The following is a 13,929-nucleotide window of genomic DNA, read 5'->3' on the forward strand; positions in this document are numbered from 1 at the left end:
TCGACCCGTCGCTCCGCATTTCGAGCGCAATTTCAGTGGTTTTTCAGTTCAGAAAATTACAGAGAGTGTTTGGTTGTGTTGCAGGAGTCAAACTGAATGATTTGATGCATAAAGTTTAATTAAACTCCCATTAGTTTGCCGGGAAACATCGATTCTTCCGATCTAGAAAGAGACAGAGATAGACGATCCGCGTTATGTTAAATATTTCAAGGTTCCCGATTCCACAAAATTATAAAAAGTATACGGCTGTGTAGCAGGGATCAAAACGAGTAATTTCGTGTATAAAGTTTAATTAATATCCCATTAGTTTGCCGGGAAACATCGATTATTCCGATCTAGAAAGAGACAGAGACAGTCGATCCGCGTTATGTTAAATATTTCAAGGTTACCGATTCCACAAAATTATAAAAAGTATACGGCTGTGTAGCGGGGATCAAAACGAGTAATTTCGTGTATAAAGTTTAATTAATCTCCCAATAGTTTGCCGGGAAACATCGATTATTCCGATCTAGAAAGAGACAGAGACAGTCGATCCGCGTTATGTTAAATATTTCAAGGTTCCCGATTCCACAAAATTATAAAAAGTATACGGCTGTGTAGCGGGGATCAAAACGAGTAATTTCATGTATAAAGTTTAATTAAACTCCCAATAGTTTGCCGGGAAACATCGATTATTCCGATCTAGAAAGAGACAGAGACAGTCGATCCGCGTTATGTTAAATATTTCAAGGTTACCGATTCCACAAAATTATAAAAAGTATACGGCTGTGTAGCGGGGATCAAAACGAGTAATTTCGTGTATAAAGTATAATTAATATCCCATTAGTTTGCCGGGAAACATCGATTATTCCGATCTAGAAAGAGACAGAGACAGTCGATCCGCGTTATGTTAAATATTTCAAGGTTCCCGATTCCACAAAATTATAAAAAGTATACGGCTGTGTAGCGGGGATCAAAACGAGTAATTTCGTGTATAAAGTTTAATTAATATCCCATTACATTGCCGGGAAACATCAATACTTCGATCGCGCGAGAGAGACAGAGAAACGAACAGTCTTTTTTTCGATTTACGGCTAAAATAAATTTTTCTCATTTTATTCAATAACATATTCTTGCTTAGATAACTTTTTTACATAGGGATTAAGCATTTAGAACGATATAATGTTTAAAATAAGGGCACTTTACTCTTGACATTTTACGGTTTTTTCAATTTTCTGAAAAATCCTACCATTAGATTTTTTTAAAAATACGATATTCTTGCTTAACTAACGTTTCTACATAGGGATTAAGCATTTAGAACGAAATCTAATGTCAGAAAATGGCACTTTACTCTTGACATTTTTCGGTTTTTTCAATTTTCTGGAAAATCCTATCATTAGATTTTTTTAAAAATACGATGTTCTTGCTTAACTAACGTTTTTACATAGGGATTAAGCATTTAGAACGATATAATGTTTAAAATAAGGGCACTTTACTCTTGACATTTTACGGTTTTTTCAATTTTCTGAAAAATCCTACCATTAGATTTTTTTAAAAATACGATATTCTTGCTTAACTAACGTTTCTACATAGGGATTAAGCATTTAGAACGAAATCTAATGTCAGAAAATGGCACTTTACTCTTGACATTTTTCGGTTTTTTCAATTTTCTGGAAAATCCTATCATTAGATTTTTTTAAAAATACGATATTCTTGCTTAACTAACGTTTTTACATAGGGATTAAGCATTTAGAACGAAATCTAATGTAGGAAAATGGTACTTTACTCTTGACCGGTACGTTGGGACTTTGAAAATATTCGGGCGTTCCAATCGCTCGTCTGTTGCATCATGGCGCGTCTCGGCGCAATCGACCGATTCGCTCGACCCATTATTTTCGATTTACGGCTAAAATAAATTTTTCTCATTTTATTCAATAACATATTCTTGCTTAGATAACTTTTTTACATAGGGATTAAGCATTTAGAACGATATAATGTTTAAAATAAGGGCACTTTACTCTTGACATTTTACGGTTTTTTCAATTTTCTGAAAAATCCTATCATTAGATTTTTTTAAAAATACGATAATCTTGCATAACTAACGTTTCTACATAGGGATTAAGCATTTAGAACGAAATCTAATGTCAGAAAATGGCACTTTACTCTTGACATTTTTCGGTTTTTTCAATTTTCTGGAAAATCCTATCATTAGATTTTTTTAAAATACGATATTCTTGCTTAACTAACGTTTTTACATAGGGATTAAGCATTTAGAACGAAATCTAATGTAGGAAAATGGTACTTTACTCTTGACCGGTACGTTGGGACTTTGAAAATATTCGGGCGTTCCAATCGCTCGTCTGTTGCATCATAGCGCGTCTCGGCGCAATCGACCGATTCGCTCGACCCATTATTTTCGATTTACGGCTAAAATAAATTTTTCTCATTTTATTCAATAACATATTCTTGCTTAGATAACTTTTTTACATAGGGATTAAGCATTTAGAACGATATAATGTTTAAAATAAGGGCACTTTACTCTTGACATTTTACGGTTTTTTCAATTTTCTGAAAAATCCTATCATTAGATTTTTTTACAAATACGATAATCTTGCATAACTAACGTTTCTACATAGGGATTAAGCATTTAGAACGAAATCTAATGTCAGAAAATGGCACTTTACTCTTGACATTTTTCGGTTTTTTCAATTTTCTGGAAAATCCTATCATTAGATTTTTTTTAAAATACGATATTCTTGCTTAACTAACGTTTTTACATAGGGATTAAGCATTTAGAACGAAATCTAATGTAGGAAAATGGTACTTTACTCTTGATCGGTACGTTGGGACTTTGAAAATATTCGGGCGTTCCAATCGCTCGTCTGTTGCATCATAGCGCGTCTCGGCGCAATCGACCGATTCGCTCGACCCATTATTTTCGATTTACGGCTAAAATAAATTTTTCTCATTTTATTCAATAACATATTCTTGCTTAGATAACTTTTTTACATAGGGATTAAGCATTTAGAACGATATAATGTTTAAAATAAGGGCACTTTACTCTTGACATTTTACGGTTTTTTCAATTTTATGAAAAATCCTATCATTAGATTTTTTTAAAAATACGATATTCTTGCTTAACTAACGTTTCTACATAGGGATTAAGCATTTAGAACGAAATCTAATGTCAGAAAATGGCACTTTACTCTTGACATTTTTCGGTTTTTTCAATTTTCTGGAAAATCCTATCATTAGATTTTTTTTAAAATACGATATTCTTGCTTAACTAACGTTTTTACATAGGGATTAAGCATTTAGAACGAAATCTAATGTAGGAAAATGGTACTTTACTCTTGATCGGTACGTTGGGACTTTGAAAATATTCGGGCGTTCCAATCGCTCGTCTGTTGCATCATAGCGCGTCTCGGCGCAATCGACCGATTCGCTCGACCCATTATTTTCGATTTACGGCTAAAATAAATTTTTCTCATTTTATTCAATAACATATTCTTGCTTAGATAACTTTTTTACATAGGGATTAAGCATTTAGAACGATACATTGTTTAAAATAATGGCACTTTACTCTTGACATTTTACGGTTTTTTCAATTTTCTGAAAAATCCTATCATTAGATTTTTTTAAAAATACGATATTCTTGCTTAACTAACGTTTCTACATAGGGATTAAGCATTTAGAACGAAATCTAATGTCAGAAAATGGCACTTTACTCTTGACATTTTTCGGTTTTTTCAATTTTCTGGAAAATCCTATCATTAGATTTTTTTAAAAATACGATATTCTTGCTTAACTAACGTTTTTACATAGGGATTAAGCATTTAGAACGAAATCTAATGTAGGAAAATGGTACTTTACTCTTGACCGGTACGTTGGGACTTTGAAAATATTCGGGCGTTCCAATCGCTCGTCTGTTGCATCATAGCGCGTCTCGGCGCAATCGACCGATTCGCTCGACCCATTATTTTCGATTTACGGCTAAAATAAATTTTTCTCGTTTTATTCAATAACATATTCTTGCTTAGATAACTTTTTTACATAGGGATTAAGCATTTAGAACGATATAATGTTTAAAATAAGGGCACTTTACTCTTGACATTTTACGGTTTTTTCAATTTTCTGAAAAATCCTATCATTAGATTTTTTTAAAAATACGATAATCTTGCATAACTAACGTTTCTACATAGGGATTAAGCATTTAGAACGAAATCTAATGTAGGAAAATGGTACTTTACTCTTGACCGGTACGTTGGGACTTTGAAAATATTCGGGCGTTCCAATCGCTCGTCTGTTGCATCATAGCGCGTCTCGGCGCAATCGACCGATTCGCTCGACCCATTATTTTCGATTTACGGCTAAAATAAATTTTTCTCATTTTATTCAATAACATATTCTTGCTTAGATAACTTTTTTACATAGGGATTAAGCATTTAGAACGATATAATGTTTAAAATAAGGGCACTTTACTCTTGACATTTTACGGTTTTTTCAATTTTCTGAAAAATCCTACCATTAGATTTTTTTAAAAATACGATATTCTTGCTTAACTAACGTTTCTACATAGGGATTAAGCATTTAGAACGAAATCTAATGTCAGAAAATGGCACTTTACTCTTGACATTTTTCGGTTTTTTCAATTTTCTGGAAAATCCTATCATTAGATTTTTTTAAAAATACGATATTCTTGCTTAACTAACGTTTTTACATAGGGATTAAGCATTTAGAACGAAATCTAATGTAGGAAAATGGTACTTTACTCTTGACCGGTACGTTGGGACTTTGAAAATATTCGGGCGTTCCAATCGCTCGTCTGTTGCATCATGGCGCGTCTCGGCGCAATCGACCGATTCGCTCGACCCATTATTTTCGATTTACGGCTAAAATAAATTTTTCTCATTTTATTCAATAACATATTCTTGCTTAGATAACTTTTTTACATAGGGATTAAGCATTTAGAACGATATAATGTTTAAAATAAGGGCACTTTACTCTTGACATTTTACGGTTTTTTCAATTTTCTGAAAAATCCTATCATTAGATTTTTTTAAAAATACGATATTCATGCTTAACTAACGTTTCTACATAGGGATTAAGCATTTAGAACGAAATCTAATGTCAGAAAATGGCACTTTACTCTTGACATTTTTCGGTTTTTTCAATTTTCTGGAAAATCCTATCATTAGATTTTTTTTAAAATACGATATTCTTGCTTAACTAACGTTTTTACATAGGGATTAAGCATTTAGAACGAAATCTAATGTAGGAAAATGGTACTTTACTCTTGACCGGTACGTTGGGACTTTGAAAATATTCGGGCGTTCCAATCGCTCGTCTGTTGCATCATGGCGCGTCTCGGCGCAATCGACCGATTCGCTCGACCCATTATTTTCGATTTACGGCTAAAATAAATTTTTCTCATTTTATTCAATAACATATTCTTGCTTAGATAACTTTTTTACATAGGGATTAAGCATTTAGAACGATATAATGTTTAAAATAAGGGCACTTTACTCTTGACATTTTACGGTTTTTTCAATTTTCTGAAAAATCCTACCATTAGATTTTTTTAAAAATACGATATTCTTGCTTAACTAACGTTTCTACATAGGGATTAAGCATTTAGAACGAAATCTAATGTCAGAAAATGGCACTTTACTCTTGACATTTTTCGGTTTTTTCAATTTTCTGGAAAATCCTATCATTAGATTTTTTTAAAAATACGATATTCTTGCTTAACTAACGTTTTTACATAGGGATTAAGCATTTAGAACGAAATCTAATGTAGGAAAATGGTACTTTACTCTTGATCGGTACGTTGGGACTTTGAAAATATTCGGGCGTTCCAATCGCTCGTCTGTTGCATCATAGCGCGTCTCGGCGCAATCGACCGATTCGCTCGACCCATTATTTTCGATTTACGGCTAAAATAAATTTTTCTCATTTTATTCAATAACATATTCTTGCTTAGATAACTTTTTTACATAGGGATTAAGCATTTAGAACGATATAATGTTTAAAATAAGGGCACTTTACTCTTGACATTTTACGGTTTTTTCAATTTTCTGAAAAATCCTACCATTAGATTTTTTTAAAAATACGATATTCTTGCTTAACTAACGTTTCTACATAGGGATTAAGCATTTAGAACGAAATCTAATGTCAGAAAATGGCACTTTACTCTTGACATTTTTCGGTTTTTTCAATTTTCTGGAAAATCCTATCATTAGATTTTTTTAAAAATACGATATTCTTGCTTAACTAACGTTTTTACATAGGGATTAAGCATTTAGAACGAAATCTAATGTAGGAAAATGGTACTTTACTCTTGACCGGTACGTTGGGACTTTGAAAATATTCGGGCGTTCCAATCGCTCGTCTGTTGCATCATAGCGCGTCTCGGCGCAATCGACCGATTCGCTCGACCCATTATTTTCGATTTACGGCTAAAATAAATTTTTCTCATTTTATTCAATAACATATTCTTGCTTAGATAACTTTTTTACATAGGGATTAAGCATTTAGAACGATATAATGTTTAAAATAAGGGCACTTTACTCTTGACATTTTACGGTTTTTTCAATTTTCTGAAAAATCCTACCATTAGATTTTTTTAAAAATACGATATTCTTGCTTAACTAACGTTTCTACATAGGGATTAAGCATTTAGAACGAAATCTAATGTCAGAAAATGGCACTTTACTCTTGACATTTTTCGGTTTTTTCAATTTTCTGGAAAATCCTATCATTAGATTTTTTTAAAAATACGATATTCTTGCTTAACTAACGTTTTTACATAGGGATTAAGCATTTAGAACGAAATCTAATGTAGGAAAATGGTACTTTACTCTTGATCGGTACGTTGGGACTTTGAAAATATTCGGGCGTTCCAATCGCTCGTCTGTTGCATCATAGCGCGTCTCGGCGCAATCGACCGATTCGCTCGACCCATTATTTTCGATTTACGGCTAAAATAAATTTTTCTCATTTTATTCAATAACATATTCTTGCTTAGATAACTTTTTTACATAGGGATTAAGCATTTAGAACGATATAATGTTTAAAATAAGGGCACTTTACTCTTGACATTTTACGGTTTTTTCAATTTTCTGAAAAATCCTACCATTAGATTTTTTTAAAAATACGATATTCTTGCTTAACTAACGTTTCTACATAGGGATTAAGCATTTAGAACGAAATCTAATGTCAGAAAATGGCACTTTACTCTTGACATTTTTCGGTTTTTTCAATTTTCTGGAAAATCCTATCATTAGATTTTTTTAAAAATACGATATTCTTGCTTAACTAACGTTTTTACATAGGGATTAAGCATTTAGAACGAAATCTAATGTAGGAAAATGGTACTTTACTCTTGATCGGTACGTTGGGACTTTGAAAATATTCGGGCGTTCCAATCGCTCGTCTGTTGCATCATAGCGCGTCTCGGCGCAATCGACCGATTCGCTCGACCCATTATTTTCGATTTACGGCTAAAATAAATTTTTCTCATTTTATTCAATAACATATTCTTGCTTAGATAACTTTTTTACATAGGGATTAAGCATTTAGAACGATACATTGTTTAAAATAATGGCACTTTACTCTTGACATTTTACGGTTTTTTCAATTTTCTGAAAAATCCTATCATTAGATTTTTTTAAAAATACGATATTCTTGCTTAACTAACGTTTCTACATAGGGATTAAGCATTTAGAACGAAATCTAATGTCAGAAAATGGCACTTTACTCTTGACATTTTTCGGTTTTTTCAATTTTCTGGAAAATCCTATCATTAGATTTTTTTAAAAATACGATATTCTTGCTTAACTAACGTTTTTACATAGGGATTAAGCATTTAGAACGAAATCTAATGTAGGAAAATGGTACTTTACTCTTGATCGGTACGTTGGGACTTAGAAAATATTCGGCCGTACGCGGCGCGTCTCGGCGCTTCGAACAGCTCCGGTGTCCCCATTATTTTCGATTTACGGCTAAAATAAATTCTTCTAATTTTTTTCAATTACATATTCTTGCTTAAATAACTTTTTTACATAGGGATTAAGCATTTAGAACGATACATTGTTTAAAATAATGGCACTTTACTCTTGACATTTTACGGTTTTTTCAATTTTCTGAAAAATCCTATCATTAGATTTTTTTAAAAATACGATATTCTTGCTTAACTAACGTTTCTACATAGGGATTAAGCATTTAGAACGAAATCTAATGTCAGAAAATGGCACTTTACTCTTGACATTTTTCGGTTTTTTCAATTTTCTGGAAAATCCTATCATTAGATTTTTTTCAAAATACGATATTCTTGCTTAACTAACGTTTTTACATAGGGATTAAGCATTTAGAACGAAATCTAATGTAGGAAAATGGTACTTTACTCTTGACCGGTACGTTGGGACTTTGAAAATATTCGGGCGTTCCAATCGCTCGTCTGTTGCATCATAGCGCGTCTCGGCGCAATCGACCGATTCGCTCGACCCATTATTTTCGATTTACGGCTAAAATAAATTTTTCTCATTTTATTCAATAACATATTCTTGCTTAGATAACTTTTTTACATAGGGATTAAGCATTTAGAACGATATAATGTTTAAAATAAGGGCACTTTACTCTTGACATTTTACGGTTTTTTCAATTTTCTGAAAAATCCTATCATTAGATTTTTTTAAAAATACGATAATCTTGCATAACTAACGTTTCTACATAGGGATTAAGCATTTAGAACGAAATCTAATGTCAGAAAATGGCACTTTACTCTTGACATTTTTCGGTTTTTTCAATTTTCTGGAAAATCCTATCATTAGATTTTTTTTAAAATACGATATTCTTGCTTAACTAACGTTTTTACATAGGGATTAAGCATTTAGAACGAAATCTAATGTAGGAAAATGGTACTTTACTCTTGATCGGTACGTTGGGACTTAGAAAATATTCGGGCGTACGCGGCGCGCTCGGCGCTTCGAACAGCTCCGGTGTCCCCATTATTTTCGATTTACGGCTAAAATAAATTCTTCTAATTTTTTTCAATTACATATTCTTGCTTAAATAACTTTTTTACATAGGGATTAAGCATTTAGAACGATACATTGTTTAAAATAATGGCACTTTACTCTTGACATTTTACGGTTTTTTCAATTTTCTGAAAAATCCTATCATTAGATTTTTTTAAAAATACGATATTCTTGCTTAACTAACGTTTCTACATAGGGATTAAGCATTTAGAACGAAATCTAATGTCAGAAAATGGCACTTTACTCTTGACATTTTTCGGTTTTTTCAATTTTCTGGAAAATCCTATCATTAGATTTTTTTTAAAATACGATATTCTTGCTTAACTAACGTTTTTACATAGGGATTAAGCATTTAGAACGAAATCTAATGTAGGAAAATGGTACTTTACTCTTGACCGGTACGTTGGGACTTTGAAAATATTCGGGCGTTCCAATCGCTCGTCTGTTGCATCATAGCGCGTCTCGGCGCAATCGACCGATTCGCTCGACCCATTATTTTCGATTTACGGCTAAAATAAATTTTTCTCATTTTATTCAATAACATATTCTTGCTTAGATAACTTTTTTACATAGGGATTAAGCATTTAGAACGATATAATGTTTAAAATAAGGGCACTTTACTCTTGACATTTTACGGTTTTTTCAATTTTCTGAAAAATCCTATCATTAGATTTTTTTAAAAATACGATAATCTTGCATAACTAACGTTTCTACATAGGGATTAAGCATTTAGAACGAAATCTAATGTCAGAAAATGGCACTTTACTCTTGACATTTTTCGGTTTTTTCAATTTTCTGGAAAATCCTATCATTAGATTTTTTTTAAAATACGATATTCTTGCTTAACTAACGTTTTTACATAGGGATTAAGCATTTAGAACGAAATCTAATGTAGGAAAATGGTACTTTACTCTTGATCGGTACGTTGGGACTTAGAAAATATTCGGGCGTACGCGGCGCGCTCGGCGCTTCGAACAGCTCCGGTGTCCCCATTATTTTCGATTTACGGCTAAAATAAATTCTTCTAATTTTTTTCAATTACATATTCTTGCTTAAATAACTTTTTTACATAGGGATTAAGCATTTAGAACGATACATTGTTTAAAATAATGGCACTTTACTCTTGACATTTTACGGTTTTTTCAATTTTCTGAAAAATCCTATCATTAGATTTTTTTAAAAATACGATATTCTTGCTTAACTAACGTTTCTACATAGGGATTAAGCATTTAGAACGAAATCTAATGTCAGAAAATGGCACTTTACTCTTGACATTTTTCGGTTTTTTCAATTTTCTGGAAAATCCTATCATTAGATTTTTTTTAAAATACGATATTCTTGCTTAACTAACGTTTTTACATAGGGATTAAGCATTTAGAACGAAATCTAATGTAGGAAAATGGTACTTTACTCTTGACCGGTACGTTGGGACTTTGAAAATATTCGGGCGTTCCAATCGCTCGTCTGTTGCATCATAGCGCGTCTCGGCGCAATCGACCGATTCGCTCGACCCATTATTTTCGATTTACGGCTAAAATAAATTTTTCTCATTTTATTCAATAACATATTCTTGCTTAGATAACTTTTTTACATAGGGATTAAGCATTTAGAACGATATAATGTTTAAAATAAGGGCACTTTACTCTTGACATTTTACGGTTTTTTCAATTTTCTGAAAAATCCTATCATTAGATTTTTTTACAAATACGATAATCTTGCATAACTAACGTTTCTACATAGGGATTAAGCATTTAGAACGAAATCTAATGTCAGAAAATGGCACTTTACTCTTGACATTTTTCGGTTTTTTCAATTTTCTGGAAAATCCTATCATTAGATTTTTTTTAAAATACGATATTCTTGCTTAACTAACGTTTTTACATAGGGATTAAGCATTTAGAACGAAATCTAATGTAGGAAAATGGTACTTTACTCTTGATCGGTACGTTGGGACTTAGAAAATATTCGGCCGTACGCGGCGCGTCTCGGCGCTTCGAACAGCTCCGGTGTCCCCATTATTTTCGATTTACGGCTAAAATAAATTCTTCTAATTTTATTCAATAACATATTCTTGCTTAGATAACTTTTTTACATAGGGATTAAGCATTTAGAACGATATAATGTTTAAAATAAGGGCACTTTACTCTTGACATTTTTCGGTTTTTTCAATTTTCTGGAAAATCCTATCATTAGATTTTTTTAAAATACGATATTCTTGCTTAACTAACGTTTTTACATAGGGATTAAGCATTTAGAACGAAATCTAATGTAGGAAAATGGTACTTTACTCTTGACCGGTACGTTGGGACTTTGAAAATATTCGGGCGTTCCAATCGCTCGTCTGTTGCATCATAGCGCGTCTCGGCGCAATCGACCGATTCGCTCGACCCATTATTTTCGATTTACGGCTAAAATAAATTTTTCTCATTTTATTCAATAACATATTCTTGCTTAGATAACTTTTTTACATAGGGATTAAGCATTTAGAACGATATAATGTTTAAAATAAGGGCACTTTACTCTTGACATTTTACGGTTTTTTCAATTTTCTGAAAAATCCTATCATTAGATTTTTTTAAAAATACGATAATCTTGCATAACTAACGTTTCTACATAGGGATTAAGCATTTAGAACGAAATCTAATGTCAGAAAATGGCACTTTACTCTTGACATTTTTCGGTTTTTTCAATTTTCTGGAAAATCCTATCATTAGATTTTTTTAAAAATACGATATTCTTGCTTAACTAACGTTTTTACATAGGGATTAAGCATTTAGAACGAAATCTAATGTAGGAAAATGGTACTTTACTCTTGATCGGTACGTTGGGACTTTGAAAATATTCGGGCGTTCCAATCGCTCGTCTGTTGCATCATAGCGCGTCTCGGCGCAATCGACCGATTCGCTCGACCCATTATTTTCGATTTACGGCTAAAATAAATTTTTCTCATTTTATTCAATAACATATTCTTGCTTAGATAACTTTTTTACATAGGGATTAAGCATTTAGAACGATATAATGTTTAAAATAAGGGCACTTTACTCTTGACATTTTACGGTTTTTTCAATTTTATGAAAAATCCTATCATTAGATTTTTTTAAAAATACGATATTCTTGCTTAACTAACGTTTCTACATAGGGATTAAGCATTTAGAACGAAATCTAATGTCAGAAAATGGCACTTTACTCTTGACATTTTTCGGTTTTTTCAATTTTCTGGAAAATCCTATCATTAGATTTTTTTTAAAATACGATATTCTTGCTTAACTAACGTTTTTACATAGGGATTAAGCATTTAGAACGAAATCTAATGTAGGAAAATGGTACTTTACTCTTGATCGGTACGTTGGGACTTTGAAAATATTCGGGCGTTCCAATCGCTCGTCTGTTGCATCATAGCGCGTCTCGGCGCAATCGACCGATTCGCTCGACCCATTATTTTCGATTTACGGCTAAAATAAATTTTTCTCATTTTATTCAATAACATATTCTTGCTTAGATAACTTTTTTACATAGGGATTAAGCATTTAGAACGATACATTGTTTAAAATAATGGCACTTTACTCTTGACATTTTACGGTTTTTTCAATTTTCTGAAAAATCCTATCATTAGATTTTTTTAAAAATACGATAATCTTGCATAACTAACGTTTCTACATAGGGATTAAGCATTTAGAACGAAATCTAATGTCAGAAAATGGCACTTTACTCTTGACATTTTTCGGTTTTTTCAATTTTCTGGAAAATCCTATCATTAGATTTTTTTAAAAATACGATATTCTTGCTTAACTAACGTTTTTACATAGGGATTAAGCATTTAGAACGAAATCTAATGTAGGAAAATGGTACTTTACTCTTGATCGGTACGTTGGGACTTAGAAAATATTCGGCCGTACGCGGCGCGTCTCGGCGCTTCGAACAGCTCCGGTGTCCCCATTATTTTCGATTTACGGCTAAAATAAATTCTTCTAATTTTTTTCAATTACATATTCTTGCTTAAATAACTTTTTTACATAGGGATTAAGCATTTAGAACGATACATTGCTTAAAATAATGGCACTTTACTCTTGACATTTTACGGTTTTTTCAATTTTCTGAAAAATCCTATCATTAGATTTTTTTAAAAATACGATATTCTTGCTTAACTAACGTTTCTACATAGGGATTAAGCATTTAGAACGAAATCTAATGTCAGAAAATGGCACTTTACTCTTGACATTTTTCGGTTTTTTCAATTTTCTGGAAAATCCTATCATTAGATTTTTTTTAAAATACGATATTCTTGCTTAACTAACGTTTTTACATAGGGATTAAGCATTTAGAACGAAATCTAATGTAGGAAAATGGTACTTTACTCTTGACCGGTACGTTGGGACTTTGAAAATATTCGGGCGTTCCAATCGCTCGTCTGTTGCATCATAGCGCGTCTCGGCGCAATCGACCGATTCGCTCGACCCATTATTTTCGATTTACGGCTAAAATAAATTTTTCTCATTTTATTCAATAACATATTCTTGCTTAGATAACTTTTTTACATAGGGATTAAGCATTTAGAACGATATAATGTTTAAAATAAGGGCACTTTACTCTTGACATTTTACGGTTTTTTCAATTTTCTGAAAAATCCTATCATTAGATTTTTTTAAAAATACGATAATCTTGCATAACTAACGTTTCTACATAGGGATTAAGCATTTAGAACGAAATCTAATGTCAGAAAATGGCACTTTACTCTTGACATTTTTCGGTTTTTTCAATTTTCTGGAAAATCCTATCATTAGATTTTTTTTAAAATACGATATTCTTGCTTAACTAACGTTTTTACATAGGGATTAAGCATTTAGAACGAAATCTAATGTAGGAAAATGGTACTTTACTCTTGATCGGTACGTTGGGACTTAGAAAATATTCG

This window comes from Megalopta genalis, unplaced genomic scaffold (assembly GCF_051020955.1).
Source record: "Megalopta genalis isolate 19385.01 unplaced genomic scaffold, iyMegGena1_principal scaffold0443, whole genome shotgun sequence".
Taxonomy (NCBI): domain Eukaryota; kingdom Metazoa; phylum Arthropoda; class Insecta; order Hymenoptera; family Halictidae; genus Megalopta; species Megalopta genalis.